This window comes from Zootermopsis nevadensis, unplaced genomic scaffold, assembly GCF_977971745.1.
Source record: "Zootermopsis nevadensis isolate Lab colony 2312 unplaced genomic scaffold, Znev_1.0 Znev_ptg000288l, whole genome shotgun sequence".
NCBI classification, from domain to species: domain Eukaryota; kingdom Metazoa; phylum Arthropoda; class Insecta; order Blattodea; family Termopsidae; genus Zootermopsis; species Zootermopsis nevadensis.
The window spans coordinates 1-7247 of record NW_028259413.1 but is presented as its reverse complement, the minus strand read 5'-3'; the positions used below and the strand labels follow the sequence as shown (position 1 = coordinate 7247).

At 39.9% G+C, this 7247-nt stretch overlaps 1 long non-coding RNA gene across 3 annotated transcripts; it reads left to right on the top strand.

The window, feature by feature from the left end:
- Positions 1-1023: 1023 nt before the first annotated feature.
- On the top strand, positions 1024-7239 carry LOC147870388 (uncharacterized). Of its 3 annotated transcripts, none has more exons than XR_015533475.1 (5): positions 1024-4707; positions 4810-4873; positions 5554-5669; positions 6144-6571; positions 7051-7239. It is a non-coding gene; the product is annotated as an uncharacterized LOC147870388 (long non-coding RNA). The 3 variants fall into 3 exon arrangements; XR_015533474.1 differs by lacking the exon at positions 1024-4707 and adding an exon at positions 5372-5437 and having other exon boundaries at positions 4717-4873; XR_015533473.1 differs by lacking the exon at positions 1024-4707 and having other exon boundaries at positions 4717-4873.
- The last annotated feature ends 8 nt before the right edge of the window (positions 7240-7247 follow it).

Here is a 7247-nt window from a genome sequence, read left to right as displayed (position 1 = left end):
TATAAAGTCCGCTCTCAGTACATGAAAATTTTATCCCAAAGAACTACAGCCCTTCATCACTTGGAGACTAAGACACTTCACTTCACTTATCACCATTTATTCCCAACTTAATAACCCTTAGCTTGTAACTACTTTTCTGACCCTCTTTCTAAAGGTGCCTAATTTACAGGGGAAAGACTCTAGCACGCCTGGAGGTAATTGGTTCCAGCTTCTTATGGTCCTATTTACAAAGGAATATTTGCCTACATCCGTTCTTTGTTTCCTAGTCCTAATTTTCCGAGTATGATCGTCCCTGCCCAGGTAGCATGGCTTTAATAATCTATCCTCTATCATTTTCCAAGCCCGGCCCCCCGTGTATGCTTTGAAAAGGGCGCACATTCGGGCTATCAATCTACGCTGTGCCAATGTTTCCCAACCAGATTCGTTCGTGAAATTAGCAAATTTAGCCGCTCTCTTCTGCACCCGATTTAGTGCTCTTACCTGTCCTTCCCTGTAAGGGTCCCAACACACAGCTCCATATTCAAGTATCGGTCTCACTAGCGACGTATAAGCTAAACGTTTCGTATTGTTATTTCCCTTTTTTAGTATACGCATTACGAAATGGAGAGCCTTCCATGCTTTAATTAGTGTATAATTCACATGATCTGCCCAGCTCAGATCACTGCGAATAAGTATTCCTAAGTACTTAAAGCTATTTGCCTCTGGAATTAATTGATCCCCAAAAAAGTAACTCAGCTTATCCTTCACCCTAGCTCTATTGAAGCTGACTGCTTTACTTTTACCTGGATTTATCTTCATTTCATTTTCTACCGCCCATTCCCATAATCTATTCATATCTGTCTGTAACTTATCAATGTCCCTACTATCCATTATTTTCCTGTATACTATACAATCATCAGCGAAAAGCCGTATATTTGAATCAATGTTTTTCCAAATATCATTAACATAAGCTAGGAATAGCAAGGGACCTAATACGCTCCTTTGCGGCACCCCTGACGTTACCCTGACTTCATGAGATAGCTGTCCTTCCACTCTTACTCTTTGCGAACGTCCTAAGAGAAATTCCTTTACCCATAACACTACCCTCAAGTCCACACCGGTTGCAGCAATTTTTGTAATCAGCCTATCGTGTGGGACTAATACGAATGCCTTTGAGAAATCTATTATAACCGCATCAGTCCTGATTCCCTCGTCCAATGAATCAGCAACATCTTGACAAACCGTGACTACTTGACTTTCGCATGAGTACCCTGGTCTAAACCCATGTTGACCCTCATATAACCACTCACTCCTTTCCCAGACTTGCCTTAGATACCCTGCTATAACGTGCTCCATTTGCTTGCAAACCACCGAGGTTAAACTGACCGGTCTATAGTGTCCTGGTGTCGAGAAGGCATTCCTCTTCTGGGCCAGGCGCTGGGAGGGCAGAGAAAGATTAGTCTCTGGGGAGTTAGAAGTTTGGATTCCTCGGCACCGCTCCCCACTAAAGGTCACCCCACCGCGCTGAAACCTTTAGCCAAGGGCCCCGGTTCCCAGCCGGGACCCGCTCCCTCGACACACGTAGCATCTAGGCGCAGCTCTCCCGGAGACAAGTCCGTTTCTCTCAGTGGCACGTCAGCTGACAACCACTGCTCGCACCCAAGTGGACAAACAGTTTTAAGTTTCCTATCATCAGCATGTTTTATGTTCTTATGAACATCATTCTGACTCCCTGTGTTTCAAAGGAATCTCTGTTTTAATGATTCAGATCAATGTACTATATCTCTTCTGACATTATGGTACTAGAACACAGAAACAATGTATTTCAAGTGCTCTGATTAACCAACACAATTATCAAACCTTAAAGAGCCTCGAAAGCTTGAAATGTTGAATGAAAAATATGGGAAACCTAATATACCTTAGGAGCTTTGACATTAAGGATCAGAGAAAAGTGTACAAGCCCATACACAGAAACTGGTTTATTGAACAATACAAACTTCTATAAATCACTTACAATTTATGGCTACTGAACGTGCTGATAGACTCCCATTAATATTTTTCCCCGAAATTCACACAAAACAGATCTATCATGTATTTTAAAACTTTAAATATATATTCTCGATTCTCGTAACAAACTGTCATTAACTACCGATCTCTTTTTAACTGTGAAGTGTTGTCTTTCATTCCTGGTACAGACTGCGTTCTTGAATATTATTTCGACAAATTTTGGGCTTCAAACTGTTCGGGGTTTCCATCGAGCAGGAAATAATAATTCAAGAACCATCTGACACGGCAGATTCTCTACCCGGATCAGGGCATGAACATCATCCTCACGTATTATTGAATCTCGAACACGCTGCTCCCGCGTAACTGGTTTATCTTGCAGTCAAAGTCATTAAAGTCGAATATAAAAAATAAAACAATTAAATAAAATAAACCGAGGTCTGAATTTCTCTTATTTGTAAGCATCTGTAATCTTAGCTAGAGAATTAAGCACGTGTGTGGATGAAGCCAAAAAGTATCGTCCACATACACAGAGCTGAAAGATGTATCTGTCCATCGTACAAGATTAAATCCTGTCACATACAGATTAAGATCGGAGTACAGGTAAATAACAGAAGAGTTTGGACACCATGTGGGCTTGGGCTCACAGTTCTTCAGACCTGCGGATAGAAGCAACAGATCCTCCGAAACATTGGTATCTACCAACAAGCCCCAGAGGCTTGACAACCCAACTCCGTCAGAACCTCAAATCCCACAAAGTTTATTTTTATGTTTAAGGCTTTGACCGGGATGTTCTTTTGTTAAATCTTACGTGGTACCGCCTGATTCGACTTCTAATGGTGAGGTGAAGTGTTTTCTTCGCGGTACGGTCTGGATTCGTAAATAATATTCAGACGATCTTCGGCTTCAAAGGGTTAACCAGCTGATTTTCGTAATGGTGAGGTGTAGTGTTTTCTTCGCGGTACGGACTGAATTCTTAAATAATATTCAGACGATCTTCGGCTTCAAAGGGTTAAAGTGAGAATCATATGATATCCATAAATACAAAATTAAGATAGTTATTATTAAAGCAGATGGTATATACATTTACCACTGGGATTTAAAGAGTTGAGAAGGGCTGAAAGTTTATTGTAATCATTTAGAAACAGCAAAAATATTAACATGAAATTAAACTAATCGGATTCGTTGCTTATTCTTAATTCACGTAAGTGCTCAGATTACACAGCACAGAGTAGCAACAAAATTACTCTAGTCAGGATGAAATTAATTCCGGTGAAAATTAACATTTCTATGTCAATGAAACCAATAAATGATAAATCATTCGTACAAACAAATTGAACCGCGTGTGTTAAGCTCAAGTATAGACGTTAATATAGATATCCAGGGCGAGGTTAAATTATGTTGACCTTGAATCTCATCGCCTTGATGATGGAGGCAGCCATCTTGATCTTTTTCGTAAACTAAGATCAAACAACGCACATGGACTCTTGAGAGTCGACCGAAAGAGCACGTAGACACAAGAAGCGCTGATTTTCACATTTTTAGATTCTGTCACGGGGACGTATTTTCCTTCTCTCCGGCTCGAGTTCGATTCTCGTCATATTTTAATATCACGCATCCTCTGTTTGGCTGTCATATGAATTATGAATCCTTTCGCTTAGTTTTCACGTCTCTTTGCTGCTAAGCTTCTATAAAAGAGTTTTCGTAGTGCGAAAGCGGCGTACGTCTGATAAGATAGTGTAATTGCGTCATATTGTGAATATTATATTAATTATTTGTTTTAATCCGTCTGTATTTTATTTGTAGTGTTCTGTCTGACGACAGGTCCATATGAACAGGATCCTTCCTTCCTTTTCTCGGACTGGGACCTGTTCATATACGTTCTTGGCAGATGATCCAGAAGTGGTTTGCCATTGCCTTCTTCTGTGTGTGAATGGAGTAATTGTTGGGATGCCACAGAGGAAAACTCCGTGTTGCCTAGACCATGGCCTTGCCCAACACAAGTTATAAATTCGAACCCGAGACCCCAGGATTACAAGGCCAGAGTTCTAACCGCTAGACCACCTCATCTTATTATTATTTAGTGTTCTGTCTGACGACAGGTCCATATGAACAGGATCCTTCCTTCCTTTTCTCGGACTGGGACCTGTTCATATACGTTCTTGGCAGATGATCCAGAAGTGGTTTGCCATTGCCTTCTTCTGTGTTGTTGTTCTGTGAGTAATTGTTGGGATGCCACGGAGGAAAACTCCGTGTTGCCTAAACCACGGCCTTGCCCAACACAAGTTATAAATTCGGGCACCGCGATTGTAATTGCATAAGCACCGTATTTGGTTGTCAAGAACATAAATTACATCATGAGTCTACTTTAGTGGTTCCTTATGAATCTGGTGTTCTTCTCATAATATAAGAACTGCTGTAAAGTGGTTTTCTGTACACAGAGATTAACATATACATTTCGTAACAGTCAAGAAAAGCATACAATTGAAAGAAGAAATACCTGGACTGTGGAGCAGGTTTGGGAGGGAGTAGATTTTCTTCAGACGTTCCATTAGAAAGTCTTTCGTACAGGTTACAGTACCTCGTGATTGTTTACGAACTTCTATACTCTGTACTGTATGCCCATTTTGCATTGAGCAATTGAGTTTGTAAATTGTGTGTTCTACGTTGTTGGTTTGAAACGTAAGGCGAAATATGTCGACTAAAAGAAAGCCCGAGTCCCAAGTACGTCCTTTGTATGTTAATGCTGTTATCTTACACTAGCTATAAGTTAGAATAATATTGGTTTTTCGGAAATATTCGATCCTAACCTCACTTCTTTTTCAGGGGAGCCGGTCAGGAGGTTGGGCGATCGTGTATTATGTTGGAGTATAAAGGAAAGAAGATTATGGTATGTTTAAATACTTCGTGTTTCGCACAGTTTGATTTGTGAGCAATATTTAAGTTTATATCATGATGTGTAATCTGAATTTCTCGTATAACCTTGTTTATAAAAATTTTGTAGATTAACTGTGCACGACGGCTTTAAGTGGAAATTTTCCGCGTGCTCGCTTCCATGCAATATTCCAGCTAGAATTTTATTTCTTGTTCTTGTAACCTTAATGAATCGTAAATGAAACAAAATATATCCCTTAAAATAGATTAATGTTATGTTTTCTCCGACCTAGCATTTGTTTTAAAAGTCTTTTTTCGAGATTTCTAAAGTGTGTGTATTTGATTCGAGTGTCTCAAGCTGTGAACATGATAATGAAACTTAGGGTTCAATGAAAGACTGGGAATTCCTTGATGACTGTCAAGAACTCTGCTGCATGGAGTCTGTTATTAAGATTTTTCTGTTATGTTTTGAATGAATTAGTGTTGCATCAAAAATGAATCCTGTTTCTTATAGCTCGACTGTGGTATTCAGCGGTGATTGTCTGGAATGGATGCTTTAACATTTGTGGATCTTGTTGAGGTCAGATGAGATAGATTTGTCACAGTACGTTGTAAAATTGTTTTTTATACCTGATTAATTTCGCAGTTTTGAAACAAATTTTTTCGTGCTAAAAAATTTTGACTTTTTTTTTGCAGTTTTCATCTTGACCTCTGTGGTGCTTTGCCCTGATTCCTGCAGAAAACAAGTTTCAAGGGACTCATGCAGCAGAGGCTATTTATTGGTGGATTCTGTCAGATTACGTCAACGTCAGGTAATATTGTTACTTGTTTGCTAGTTTACATCGTTATGTCAGTGGTGGGCTGGGAAATTATAACACTTTCCCCATCGTACGTAACATCTCCTAATCCCTTCGGTATAAGACGACCGTTTTCAGTTGACAATTACTGACTCCTTCAGTAAGGCACACAATACCACTTGCTGCTATTAACTATCACTGAATACAGAAATTAAAAAGTCACAAAACAAATACTCACTTAGCCTATATACAAATGTTGCTGCTGAGGATAAAACGAAATGAAACATCATTTGAGAATTCCTGGACTAAGCTAACTACTCATATTTAGTAGGCAAAGAGGATTGGAAGAGCATGCCAAATAAGCTGAGATGAATATATTAGTTTCATAGTTCTAAAGAACTTACAGAACTTTCACTGAAACCCTTAAAGCTGTTTATTTTTGCCAATCTTTTTTTTTCCCCAAATATATCTTCTGTTTTGTGTGAACAGGTAAGACGTTACTCCAGTATCGGAACATATTCTCTGCACGAGTTGACATTTATTCAGAATCTCAGGGCAGGAAAATAGCTTACATGTCATAGGATTTAGGATACTATGTACTACGTATGCACTGATCATTCATCACACATAAGAACAGTCTCAATGATATATACTTTGATGTCTCTTCATATGACCCCTCTGAGTGAAATGATTTACTGCACACATTACATGCATATGGACTCTCTCCACTGTGCGTGACTTGATGTGTCCTGAGACCACCATTTTGACGAAATGATTTTTTGCACACATTACATGCATATGGACTCTCTCCACTGTGTAAAGGTTGATGTTCACTCAGAGGACTCTGTTAAAGAAATGAGAAAAAATTTCTGGATGAACATAACATGAAGAGGAGAAAGAATGAGTCTGAAACCAAGGTGATAATTATGTTTTTTTGGATAGCTCAGTCAGTATAGTGACTAGCTACGGGCTGGACGACCGGGGTTCGATCCCCGACGGGGGCAGAGGATTTTTCCTCTAGCCTCTGGGGTCCACCCAGCCTCCTCTACAATGGGTACCGGGGGTCCTTTCCCGGAGGTAAAGCCGACCGGAGCGTGATGCTGACCACACACCCCCCATCTAGTGCCGAGGTCAAGGAAGAGAGGAGCTATACCGTCTCTCCACCGAAGCGCCTACATGGCGTATAGCAGGACAAACTTTACTTTACTTACCAAACCCCATCACATGACCAGAATTTAGTGGAAGGTGTGTTTTATAAATATTGCAAGAATCATGGGCCTCCATATTAGTTTAAACTGTTAATTCTGTGTGGTACATGAAGAATTTACATAACATGAATGCTAGGTTATAAAATTATCGAGATATTGTAAATGTGCTAATGCATTTAGTTTGTCAGGTCTGAGTTCAATATGCATCGGTTGGACTCCTGAATGACAGCCTGGTAGGAACAAGGTTCAGGGGCATTGTGTCTCCAGTGCATGGAAGACTTGCAAATGTCACTTATGCCACATCTTCCCAGATTCTTATTCCATGCCGTAATGTCCAAACTGAAGTTCTCTTGACCCAGTCAGATTTTGTTAGAAAAACTGGCAC